The 13,175-nt window shown below is 44.0% G+C and overlaps 1 non-coding gene and 1 pseudogene across 1 annotated transcript; one reads left to right on the top strand and one right to left on the bottom strand.

Moving 5' to 3' along the window:
* The window catches only part of LOC121453048, a 30,713-nt pseudogene extending 27,998 nt beyond the window's left edge, over positions 1 to 2,715 (bottom strand).
* Positions 2,716 to 12,102: 9,387 nt separating this feature from the next.
* On the top strand, positions 12,103 to 12,209 carry LOC121453077. The gene has a single exon (XR_005974953.1). It is a non-coding gene; the product is annotated as a U6 spliceosomal RNA (small nuclear RNA).
* Positions 12,210 to 13,175: the final 966 nt, after the last annotated feature.

The following is a 13,175-nucleotide window of genomic DNA, read 5'->3' as shown; positions in this document are numbered from 1 at the left end:
AGATCAACCCAATGTAGACGACACCCCCACACACATGCCCATGATCAACCCAATATAGACGACACCCCCCCCCACATGCCCATGATCAACCCAATGCATATGACACCCCCTACCCCCCACAAACACACACCTACAGGTCAATCCAAAGTAGACTATACCCCTCCACACACACACATGCCCACAGATCAACTCAATGTAGACGACACCCCCCACACACATGCCCATGATCAACCCAATGTATATGACACACACACACACACACACACACACACACGCTCACAGGTCAACCCAATGTATATGACACCCCCTACCCCCCACAAACACACACCCATAGGTCAACTCAAGTAGATGACATCCCCCATGTGCCCACCGGTCAACCCAATATAGACGACACCCCATGCCCCTACATACATGCTTACAGGTCAGCCTAATGTAGACAATGCCTGCTAACCCCGACATGCCCACAGGTCAAACCAATGTGGACAACCCAATGACCCCCCCCACATGTGCCCATAGGTCAACCCAGTGTAGATGACACCCCATGCCCCCATATACACACCTACAGGACTACGCAGTGTGGACAACACCCCCACATGCACACATGCCCACAGGTCAACCCAATGTAGTCATTCCTTGAGACTTCCCAAGTGACTATAGGTTGTATCAAGTTGACAATAATGCTAACCATCAAAGATAATATTTCATTATATAGGCCACCCCCAAGTACTTTTTCAGTTAATATTGAAGATTTCACCTTGTTCCATTGATTCTAACCATATCTTCATGCCCTAGAAAGTGAAAGGGAATGTCTCTTAGAGACAAAGAAGGCCAAGGAAAATACAAGACTCCATTTCCAAACACAAGATCATTCTTCCACCCAGGATGCTATCCATTTATTACATCCAGACTTTTCTGTGGCTGATTACAAATCTACCCACTGGATTTGAAGTTAATTTCTCAGCTGACAACTGCTGCTCGTACCCCTCCCCATGAGAGCTTCCCAGGGGACCCTGACCAATACTGACTAAGCCAGTTTAGACCTTGCCCAGCATTCCAGTTGCTTCCCAAAAGCAACTGCTTTTGCCTCATTTACCTTCATAACACTTGGAAGAAATCAAAAGTCACAACTTCTTGGGAGAAGGCTAGGGTGTAGACAGAAGTTTCCATCCCACCTGGTCCTGCAGCTGTTCAGTCCCAAAGAAACACACAGAGGCTTATATTAACTAAAAACTGTTTGGCCTATTAGCTCAGGCTTATTATTAACTAGCTCTTACAACTTAAATTAACCCATAATTCTTATCTATGTTTAGCCTTTTGTAGCTGGTGTTTTTTAAGATTTTAAAATTGTCTTCTCGCCATAGTGTGTATAAATTCCTTCTCATTGTTGAATATAATTTCATTTTATGGACATAACACCTTTATCTGTTTAGTAGTTGGCAACCATTTAATTGCTTTTATTCTTTGTTTATTATTAAAAAGCTGCTATGACATATGAATAAGTTTTTTTGTGTACATGTTTTATTTCTCTTGAGTATATCTCTAAGGTTTGGATATCTAGATCATATGCTATCTTTGAACCTTTTGAAGAACGAGCAGATTTTTTTTTCTGAACAAATACTTGCTCTGATTTACAGTCCCACTATTAATGTGAATGGAAATTCCAAGCCTCTCATTCTGACCAACACTGAAGTGATAGCACGTCTTCTCATCTTCCCTGCCGTATGGCTAATGACGCTGAGAATCTTTTCACATGCTACTGACCACATATATATATGGTTAATATATATATATATATATATATTCTTAAAAGAAATGTGTATTCACATCTTTGCCCTACTTATAAATTAAGCTATTCATCTTTCATTATCAAACCATAAATGTTTTTTATGTATTGCAGTTTCAAGTCCCTTTTCTGACATATGCCTTGACAATATTTTTTTCACCATTTTTTGGGAAAACCCATATTTATCTCTTTAGTGTGTGTGCATGTGTCCTGTCCTTGTGTGGCATGGCATATGTGTGGAAATCCGAGGACAAATTGTGGGTCTGTCAATTCAGATCATCAAGCATAACAGCAAGTACCTTTATTCATAGGCTGAGACCAGCCTTACTACACAGTGAGACTCTGTCTCCAGGAGGACAAAAGCAAAGAGTCTAAAGCAACAACAAAAAAGCTATTGTTGACTCCCATGGAAATCACAACAGCAGCTAACTCTGTGTCTGTGACTATTGCTGGCACACTGCTCACTCATACAGCACCTGCTAAGGTGTGTATGCTGATCACAGGTGCATACACCCCGACACAGAGCTGGAACACTGGTCTGATCAGTAAGTAGCAGAGCCAGGATCTGAACTTGACATATATGTAGAATGAAATATAACCACACCTAGCTCCCCAATTTCTCCCTTCCTATTTCCATCTAGCCTCAACATGTCCCCCTTCCAACTTATTTATTTATTAGTAACTCACTGAATCTAGTTAGAACTATCCATAAGTGAATGGAGCTCCAATAGAGCTTGGAAACCTACCAGTGGCCACATCCTCATGAAGAGTGATTCTTCCCCCCAGCAAGTACCCACTGCCAGCAGATCCTCAGTAAGGGACAGGGTCAGGACATCGTCTGTTCCATCAATGCGGATATTTTTGCTGCCTTGCTCTTGCATAGATCCTGTGCAGGTGACCGCAGCTGCTGTGAGACCTTGAGCTAGCCACATTATGTCTAGAAGACAACATTTTTTTACAGCGTTCCTTCCTATCCTATGGATCTTAGATCCTTCCTTTTTCAAGAGGTTTACTTATTTTTATTTTATCAATATGAGAATTTTGCCTGTCTGTGTTTGTGCACCACCTGTGTGCAGTGCCCATGGAGGCCAGAAGACATCATCAGGTCACCTGGGAACAGTGAACGTCCATGTAGGTGCTGGGAACAGAACACAGGCCCTCTGGGAGAGCAGTGGGTGCTCACAACCACCGAGCCATCCCTCCAGCCCGCAGTTGTTGCATTCTTTTCTGCTTCCTCTTCCACGGTGTCCCCTGTTAAGGTGGTTAGTATAGCTGTGTTATTAGAACTGAGCACTCAACCTCCCCTTCTAAACTCAACACCATTAACTCCTGGTCACCACAGTATGGTCTCCAACTGCGGCCCTTTTCCATTTCAGCTGCAGCTTCCCTTTTGGCAGTTAGTACATTGTTTGTAATTTCTGTAAGGAGTTGCTGTAGTTTTTCTAGAACTCCTTGACTCTAGAGTTGCTCAATATAGTGGTCTTGAAGAAGTTTCTAGGAGAGACTCTTTGACTTAATAGGATGACGCTGAACTTTACTGAGGTGTGGTGTGTGTGTGTGTGTGTGTGTGTGTGTGTGTGTGTACGCACGTGCATGCATGCGTGTGTATGCAAAAGCATTAGCTCTGGAGTCTTCACCCGTGGAGAGTCGATGATTTTTCCCCACTAGGCCTGTGACGCCATGGTCCAAACAGACAACCAACTGGTCGTATCCTCCTAGTTTTTACTGCTTCTTTTGAATCATGAAATGTCAGAGCTCATTAACTACACTTGATCTCTCTGCTGATGAAAGACCCTGAGAGCCTCAAAGGACCCAAGACTTGCCCAGGACTCCTGATCCCAGTCCAGGCATTTCCTGGCCTGCCTGCTCTTGGCTGTGTTGTATGTATGTTTCTGTTTCCTGGCCCAATGTGCCTTCTTTTCTTATCTTACTAGTGGAATGTAGGAGGATATAATGCTTTTTAGCTGTTTCATTGTGAATTTACTCCAGATAATTCTTGTTGAATCACAACAATATTTCCTCAGTTGCCAAGCAACATAGAGATGGAGTTTGAGATGCTGATGTAGCCAACAGAAGACACCCCACTGTCTTCAGCATGCCTTTTATGATTTGAGGACTCCTCAGTGGAAACAGAAAGAATGGCTTTGACTGCCGAAGGAAATCAATGAATGAGCTGGGAGGAGAGACTGTGCCAATGAGATCTGGTTCACATGTGAACAAGAAACACGGGCCAGCTTATTTCTTATTCCCCATCAGGAGATTTTCATGCTTTTCAATATATTGTTGCTACTTTCTGAGTGCCCAGAGCTGCTTTCTCCCGCCACCTTGTGCCCCCACCCCCCTGCACCATGGCCTCTTTTACCACGTCTTCTTAGCACGTCTCTCATTTTCAGTTGCTTCTGACAGTGCCGTGCTCCACGAATGTGCATTTCCCTAAAAGGGAGCCAAGACTGGCACCCCGTAACACAGAGAGCCAGCTTGAAACCACTGCTTTCCCCAAGGTCTTTACCACTCTTCCCACCTTCCCTGAGACTCTTCCCTGCCCTGCCTCCGATTCCCAGGCTCCTTTCCTCTCTTCCTATGCCTTAGCTCCTCTTTCTGAATAGCCGCTTGCACCGAACAGAACCCAGGTACTCAGATGTTTGGCCCCGCCCCTTCCGCCTCACCGTCCGGTTCCTGTGGCAGCATCCACATTGAGATTCCTTATTTGGGGACTCTTTGCTGGAATTTCTCTGGTCTCAGTCCCACAACCTCACCTTTACCGGTCACACCTGCAAAGGTTTCCAGCGACTCCTAGTCACCAGGGAAGGAAGCATGACAGGTCATGGTTCATCCATTCCTTCGTGTATTTGTCAAGATTGGCTGCACAGGCGTCCTAGTACCAGTTTCCACACGCCTAACATCTTATAGGAGAAACCATATGTTTCTGTCTGACACAGCCAAAGGGTGGGAGAGTGCCCGCTAGGATTCCACAACTTGGCTGTGTTGGTTGATCAATTCGTTGTTTACTACCTGCTTTTGTCTGATGTTTTTTTTTTTAATTCGAATAATTATTATTTCCTTTTTTGGAATTTGATACATTTTAAAATCCTATCTTTATCAATCCCTTTTAAATAGAACATATTGCGTTTCTTTTTTTTTCTTTTCTTTTTTTTAGGTAGAGTTTCATTCTGTAAAACAATGCAGAGATTCTCCATTGATTAATTGATTGATACAGGGTCTTTCACTGAACCAAGAGCTCATGGTTTGGCCAGACTGGCTAGCCAGCAAGCTCCCCTCCGTCCATCTGTCTCTGCGGGCCAATGCTAGGATTACATGCACACATTGCCATGCCGGGGCATTGGAGATCTGAACCCAAGTCCTCATGTTTACCTGAGTTTAAATCTCAGATGCTTTACCCACCCAGCCATCTCCCTAGCACGAGGACACACATTTTAAAATGTCTATTGTTAGACATTGAAGCATTAAAAAGTGAAAACTACAGGAAGGAAGCAAGAACGAACTATTTAAGAAGACGGCAAAACGGAAGTCATAGCAAGTTGGGAAACTGTTGTTCTTTGTGGGCCCATATTCCCCTGTAGGTATTGCTCACATGGCCATGAGATGCTTGTGCTCACATATATGAATTGTGGTGTTTTTACTGAACACACCTTTTCCTGCTTGTTTAGGAAAACGGTAGTTTAATTACAAAAAAAACGAAGACTTTCTGTTTTCTTACTGTCATTCCTCCAAATTTATTTACTTTATATACTCAGAGTCACATAACATCATTTCAGAGAGAAGGGAGTCAAAAGTGGAAGGCGTCTAGGGTCCCCTTCTAGTGGACTCGGTGACAGTTTGCTTCCACTCCCAGTTAAGGAATCCAGGAGGCAGTTGCCTCTCAGGAGTGTAAACTGCTGGATTTTCTTTTGACAGCAGTGCACCCGCTGTCCCATGCTGGACACAGGTATCTGGAAAGAACATATAGGAAAAATATTCCTGTCCTGGAAAAGAGTGGCAAGCTAGATCCTCTAGACCGGTGGTTCTCAGCCTTCCTGATGCTGCGACCCTTTACGATAGCTCTTCCTGTGGTGGCCCCCGACCATAAAATCACTGTCATTGCCACTTCATAATTGTAATTTTGCTTCTGCTATGAATCATAATGTAAGTATTTTTGGAGACAGAGGTTTACCAAAGGGGTCGTGACCCACCGGTTAGTAACCACTGCTCTAGGCAGTAAAGTACAATTTTGGGACATGGAGGAGGGAACTGATCTTTGGAAGTTGTCCTCTAGACAGTGGTGGCGCACACCTGTAATCCCAGCACTTGGGAGGCAGAGGCAGATGGATCACTGTGAGTTCAAAGCCAGCTTGGATTGCAGAGTAAGTTTTAGGGGAAAAAAAAATTCCTCTAATAGTTGTGGCATGCACGTATCCACACAGAAAGAAAGAAAGAAAGAAAGAAAGAAAAACTAGCCACCTGTGTTAGCAACTTTACAGAGACAAAAAAAGCCAAGTGCCTGAGAATAATAGGTTAGAAGAATCTGGGTGTTGAGGAAGGCCTTTAGACGGCATGGCATCACGATGGGCGGATGTGGCTGGTAAGGCCCAGAGGACAAAGGCCTGGGCTCTCGGGCTCAGTGGGAGTGCGTGCTGACCCTGTGTCCTGCCTGGCTGGCTGACGCCGCAGCGAGACTGAGTAGAAATGAAAATATCCTTCTAAGGGTATTTCAGGTTCAAATTCCAGTTGGCTTGTGGGAGGAAAGGGATATTATCTGGTGACAGAGAGTGGAAGCCAACATCTGACAGTTACTCATAGACTCCACATATGCTGGGAATTCCAGGGAGGTGCAGTGCAGAAAAATCTGTATCCAAGTCCTTGACGGCCCCTGTAGGGGAACAATGGGCTGTTAAGACCAGAGGGCGTGTGTGTGTGTGTGTGTGTGTGTGTGTGTGTGTGTGTGTGTTTGTGGAGCCAAACATTCATCTGTAGTCATGGTGTGGCTGGAGCTAGAAAGCCACACCACCGTTCCTCAAAAGCTTGGAAATTCCTTAGAAAACAGCGTCCTGGACAATAGTGTTTGTCTTTATTTGCCCTGCTTCACCAGTATCTGTGGTGAGTTTCTCCGTAGCAAATCGCGCACTACTAGGAAGTGGGATGTAAATCACAACATACAGGGTTTCTCCATTTAGAGTCCTCTACCTCTCCTGAGGTTGCTTCCGGAATTACGTTTGGACAAAGAATGGCCTGGTCAGAATTGAAGGATTCCGTCGAAGCTGGCATTAGCGGAGCTATGGTGAATGAATTTCAACTGGAAACAAAAACAAATGTTTAGAGTAAGTTAATTCCAGGTTCATAACAAATCTGTTTCCATTTTCCTCGGCTATTCAGCACAAGCCTTGCTACTCCAGGCTCTCACGAGGGTTAGAAGTCCCCAAAGCGTTCAGAAAAGGTCACGACTCTTTGTTACTAATCTTGTAAATGATCTGCTGAGGACAAAGCCCTCCAGTGGCTCCTTCCAAATTGGTCTGTGGCTGCGCCCCTCCTGAGGAGGCCCACACAGCAGTGACCCTTAATCTGGGGGCCAAAGCACCAGCTGTTGGGAATGATGCCAAAGCCAGAGTGTGTTTCGGTTAACCCAAGAATTAACGGAGTGTTTCTGCTGTTAGCGCACATGCTCCTCTCTCAAGGAAGCCAGTCGGTTCAAACAGTGGAAGGTCTGTCAGAGCTGTAATGCGTGTAAATTCTCAAACAGATAGCTATGAAGGACGTACTTTCTATCCCTCCGACGCTGGAAGTGCGACCGCTGTTCTGGGCTCTACCATTTAGCGTTTTGTATAGAAAGCGTAGAACATTTTGCATGTTCTGTATGGTTGTCTGAAGGACCAGCTGACAAGACTCCATGGGTGGGGGGGGGAAGAGCAAGCCTGTGCACAGAAGACCAGAGAAGTGGATGAAAGTCCCATAAGAAGCACTGTTAATGGTGACAATGGCTACCATTTGGATATAGGGTTGGATATAGGGATATAGGGTTGCCCCTGTGAACTCTGATATTAAACTCTCACAATTGAGAGTTTCTGGTTCTCAACCTATTCATTTGATGTGACCATGAGCCAGTTCCTAAAACACAAGTGACTTAGACACAAGAGCCAACAGCTAACAAATGTCTAAGCAAATGGACCCTCTTTGCTTTAAAAAATAGATAGACTGAATTACTCCTGTGGTTAAAAATGAATGAATATAGAATATACGTTGCCTCATTAAAGTGGTAATAATGCCAGTTATTTTTTGATTCTCAAACTATATAAATAAACTGAAGAGTCTTTTGTTGTTTTAAGAGTTATGTATCTCGGTGATTAAAGAAAACAAGAGGCAAATGGAGAATCTAATCTTTCGATTTGCTGCTGGGTACCAGAGACTATGCTAAAGATTCTTCTTATGTTGCCATTCATAGATACCCACCTCCCTTTTTTATCTACTATTTTAAAAAAAAGTGGAAGTCCAGTCCAGTGAACAGAACAGTTCTGAAGTGATTGCTTTACTCTAGTGTGGGCACTGTGTCTTAAAGGCCGTGTCATTAAATCCAAGAAGCTTGACAAGCTGGTCTGAAAGCACCATGGAGATTGAACTCTGCTCCCTGCTTGGCAGGGATAAAACAGGCTTTTATGTAGGTGGAAGTGATTTTAATCTGTTCGTTAGAAGCTGTAAACCAGTGTGAACATGGCTTTTTCGACCTTAAAACATCGTAAGAAAGAGATCCTCTTGGGAGGCAGAAGCTGGTGGGTCTATGAGTTTGAGACCAGCCCGATCTACAAAGGGAGTTCCAGGATAGCCAGGGGTGTTACATAGGGGGAAAAAAGGGAGGGGGGAGGGGGGAAGAAAGAAAGAAAGAAAGAAAGAGAAGAAGGAAGAAAGGAATTCTCCAGATTAATCACATATAGACACTTTTATTCTAAAGCTTATGGTCAATTTAGAGTTTAAAAGAAAACCTCAGGCAGGAAAGCTCCAAGTCACAGCAAGAAGAAAACACTTCTTTAAGCAAGCAAGCAAGCAAGCAAGCAAGCAAGCAAACAAACAAAAAATCCTCTCTAAAGTAACAAATGGAAACACACGTGTGGAAGACAGTGAGCCGTTTATGGTGGTCCTTCAACTGATGGCCACTGCCTTCAGTGTGAACATTCAGTGTTGGTGTGCAGTGGAAGGGGGGTGGCCAAGAGGGAGGGAAGTGTCAAGCCTTGGCAATGCATGTGGTCTGATGGGAACAGAGAGTGAACAGCCTTTGAGGATAGCCCCGGAACAGGGCACACAGGGCACATACCTGCACAGAGCTGACTGATCCCCAAGATGGGGCGGGGGCTACAAGGGCCATGGCACTGACCATAGTTGGAATGTCGCTAGTGATCATAGCCCTCTTACTGCTTTTGTTCTTCTTCTTCATCTTTTGAGACCGGGGCTTGTCATGCAGCACAAGCTGGTCTTGAACTCCCAGTCCTGCTGACGCAGCCTTGCGATCTGGGATACAAGCATGCGTTACCACGCCTGAGTCATTCTAATGTTTTCTAAAGCAAATGTACAGCAAGTGTGGGCGCTTGTGGTGGGTGTGGGCGATACAGAGCGCCTCCAGGTGTGTAGCGTCCGAGAGTTCAGCCAACAGGCAGTTTGTTGTTTGGATCTAGATTTGAAGTCCCTTTACAGTGACATTGTGTCGTGGTAGGTGTCCACAGATCTACTGTCACAAAAATGCCCTGGGGCAAACATTTTTGTCCTTTTCTGAAACACTGGCTTCTAAGGGTTATAGAGAAAGACAGTTTTAATAGTGAATTTAAAATGAATTGGTGGGCCAGGCATGGGGCACACACCTTTAATCCCAGCACTCCGGAGGCAGAGGCAGAGGGATCTCAGTGTGTTCTAGGTCAGCCTGGTCTACAGAGCAAGTTCCAGAACAGCCAGGACTAAATAGAGAGACCCTGTCTAAAAAACCAACAGGAGAACACAAACAAACAAAGATGAATTTGGTTTTAAAATCTTATAAGTGTGTAATTTGTTTTTGGTAATGGTCCTAGAGGGTGTGGATTGGTGTACTCTGGTTCCTTTGCATTGTATGTGTTCATGTGTCCATTGCACACATGCTTGAGTGCACATGTGTGATCAAATGCATGAGTGCACATTGTGTGTGTACTCTGTGTGTGTGTGCTTGTGTATTTAAAACAATAACAAATGTTTAGAATTTGGAAAGAGGAAGGAGACCAGTGGGGGGGGGTAAGCAATGGGGATGGAGACAGATATGTCACCGATATGTATGAAGATATCATACGAAATTCACTTTTTTTATACAATAAATATATTCTACTATAAAAATATACCAAAAAGAAAAGAAATTCATTTATAGATTTTTAAAAATCACTTAGAGGCTGGGAAGATGGGTCAGTTGGTAAGGTGCTTGTCATATAAGTATTAGGATTTGATTTGGTCCAGAACCCTGTGTGGGACACAGAATAGTTGAAAAGGGGGATAGAGAGTTCTGTGTGGATTTAGCATGTTCTCCCCTATGTTCATAAGAAGAGGTGTGAGGGGACAAACACAGGGATGCATTGCCACACTGGGCTTCCTGCATCCTCCAGGATGGTTCCCTTGGTCCACTGCCCTGCTGATACTGTTATTGGTTGTGCCTGTCCTAAGCACACACCTGCTGTGAGAGCCAAGAGCCTGGTGTGTTGGGGACCTTTCCTCCTTGGAATCAGAACTGTGGAAATGAATGAACCCAGAATTAACAGGCTAAAAGCTGTACCCTGGGAGGAGTCTGTGATTTGGGGTGTCATTTAGCTAGGGGTAGCTTCCAGGATCCTAGGAGGAGAGGGAGGAGAGAAAACAAGCATGTGTTGAGTGGCATCAGAACTCTGTGTTCAGACTTTGTCTGGACCTTGTAACACATGGTTTTAAAGGGGGAGGAGCTGCTTGTTCTTCCGGGCCGCCCAGCTAGCAGAAACTGTATTCAATAAATCACTGCATGGCCCATTAGCTCTAACTTCTTATTGACTAACTCTTACACATTGATTTAACCCATTTCTATTCATCTGTATATCACCATGAGGTTGCGGCCTACCAGCAAAATTTCACCATGTCTGCCTCCGGCAGTTCCATAGCTTCTCTCTAACTCCACCTTCCTCCTCCCAGCATTCTGTTTAGTTTTACCCTCCTAGGCCCAAAGCAGTTCCTTTATTTATTAACCAATAAAAGCAACACATAGAAGGACCTCCCACACCATTTCCCCTTTTCTGTTTAAACAAAAAGGAAGGCTTTAACTTTAACATAGTAAAATTACATATAACAAAACAGTTGTCAAGCAAGAATTGCAGTTACAATATTTATTTATATCTACTTTATCTTTCATCATAACTAAGGAAAGCTATAATAATAACTATCTATTCTTCAACTCCATCAAAGACTCCAGAAGGATATAATATTACCTAAGTAAACAGGAAGTACATTGTAAGCAACTTCCAAAACTCTAGAATTGACAGAGACATCTCACTGCCTAGACAGTCACCCAAAGTTCCTTTGTGCCACTGGGGCATCCATCTTCAGCCTACAGGCCCATAGTATCCGGCAGACTTTCATGAAGCAGGAAATCTCAAAGACAGTTCCACCTATATTGGCAGTTTTTCAGTCATTTTCTTCTGTTTCCTGCAGAATGTCTGGCAGACTCTTTCATGAAGCAGGAACCCTGAAGGATCATCTCACCTTTCGGTGAGTTCAGCAGTCATTTCTCAGTAGGTCCTGCATGTCCTGTTCAGCAGTCCAGGCAAGAGCAGTTTCTTGCCCAAATGGCTAACCAACTCCATAAGGATCTTCTTTGATGCCCATCTTCCTCTTGAAGTAGATTGGTGCTGCCAGGAGCAGATGTGTCTTATTGTCATGAAAAGTCTTAAGTTCTTAAAATATTTAAATGTCATATTCTCAAGATCTCTGAAAGATTTGAAGAATACCTATCCATCTGAAATACATCGCTGTACTCCTAGAAAATCTAACTAACATGACTACAATCTTGACTATTATAGACGACTATCTATTAACCTATATTTTTAATTATACATTACATTTTTAAATGAGCTGCACAATCACAATACCTTAATCAAGAGCAGAAACGTGGGCTGGAGAGATGGCTCAGCGGTTAAGAGCATCGCCTGCTCTTCCAAAGCAGTTCAATTCCCAGCAACCACATGGTGGCTCACAACCATTTGTAATGAGGTCTGGTGCCCTCTTCTGGCCTTCAGGCATACACACAGAAAGAATATTGTATACATAATAAATAAATATTTTAAAAAAAAAAGAGCAGAAACGTGCTTGCTTCGGCAGCATGTATGCCAAGGCTGGAACGATACAGAGAAGGTTAGCATGGCCCCTGCACAAGGATGACATGCAAATTCTTGAAGCATTCCATATTTTTAGAAAAAATAAATTAAAAAAAGAGCAGAAATATACATATAACAAAATCGACCTTAAATTTGTATCAGTAAACCAAGATCCATATCAATACACATCTCTATAGCACGGTTTGACTGTTCTAAAGACCATTTTAACTCCAAGCAGTTGAGACTTTTGAAAAATAGAAGCTAATGCATGGAACAATACTCTGGGAGTTATGTACGGTGCAACACCTTGGAAAGGCACTTTGTGAGGGTTAAGAACCCAGATTCTGCAGCCAGTGTCTTCTGGGTTCAAACCCAAGCTCTCCCACATACTGTGTGACTTTGGGTGTGTTGTATAATCCCTCTGTGCCTCGCTTTTCTACTCCACACCTTGGATGATGATATGTGGATGACTCGTAGTATTGTTGGGATAATTAAATAAAGTGAAGCATTTAAAAGAGCACGAGGCCTAGGGGAAGCTCCACTTGGGAGCTGGAGATCATGCTAGAGCAGCAGTGTAAGAAGTGATGTCAGCACTGGGCGGCGGTGGCGCACGCCTTTAATCCCAGCACTCTGGAGGCAGAGACAGGCAGATCTCTGTGAGTTCAAGGCCAGCCTGGTCTACAAGAGCTAGTTTCAGGACAGGCTGCAAAGCTACAAAGAAACCCTGTCTCGAAACACACACACACACACACAAAAAAATGTCAGCCAGGCCAGGACTCTCTGGTCTCAGGTAATGTTTATGTCCAGCAAGTCTGACAGGTTTTCATGGGAGGTGAGGTCAGGTGAGGTAGTGTCCCTAATCTTTCTGATGACTATCTCTTGACCATGTGATGGGGAAGAGTGGAAGATGCAGCTGGATTCTTCTTATCTGATCACACGGGAACCAGAATTGCTCTGCCCAAGCTCCTCCTCCAGTTGGGTCATTCTGGTCCCATCTGTTATTGTCACCTTAGGTGCCAACTCTAGATTCTCAGGAAAGACACCCAGTCCAGCCTGGGTAT

This window comes from Microtus oregoni, unplaced genomic scaffold (genome assembly GCF_018167655.1).
Source record: "Microtus oregoni isolate MIOR12 unplaced genomic scaffold, Mior012 000010F_ref0000083, whole genome shotgun sequence".
Lineage (NCBI taxonomy): Eukaryota > Metazoa > Chordata > Mammalia > Rodentia > Cricetidae > Microtus > Microtus oregoni.
Note: the sequence above shows the minus strand (reverse complement) of the source record. Positions and strands in the feature narration are given on the sequence as shown.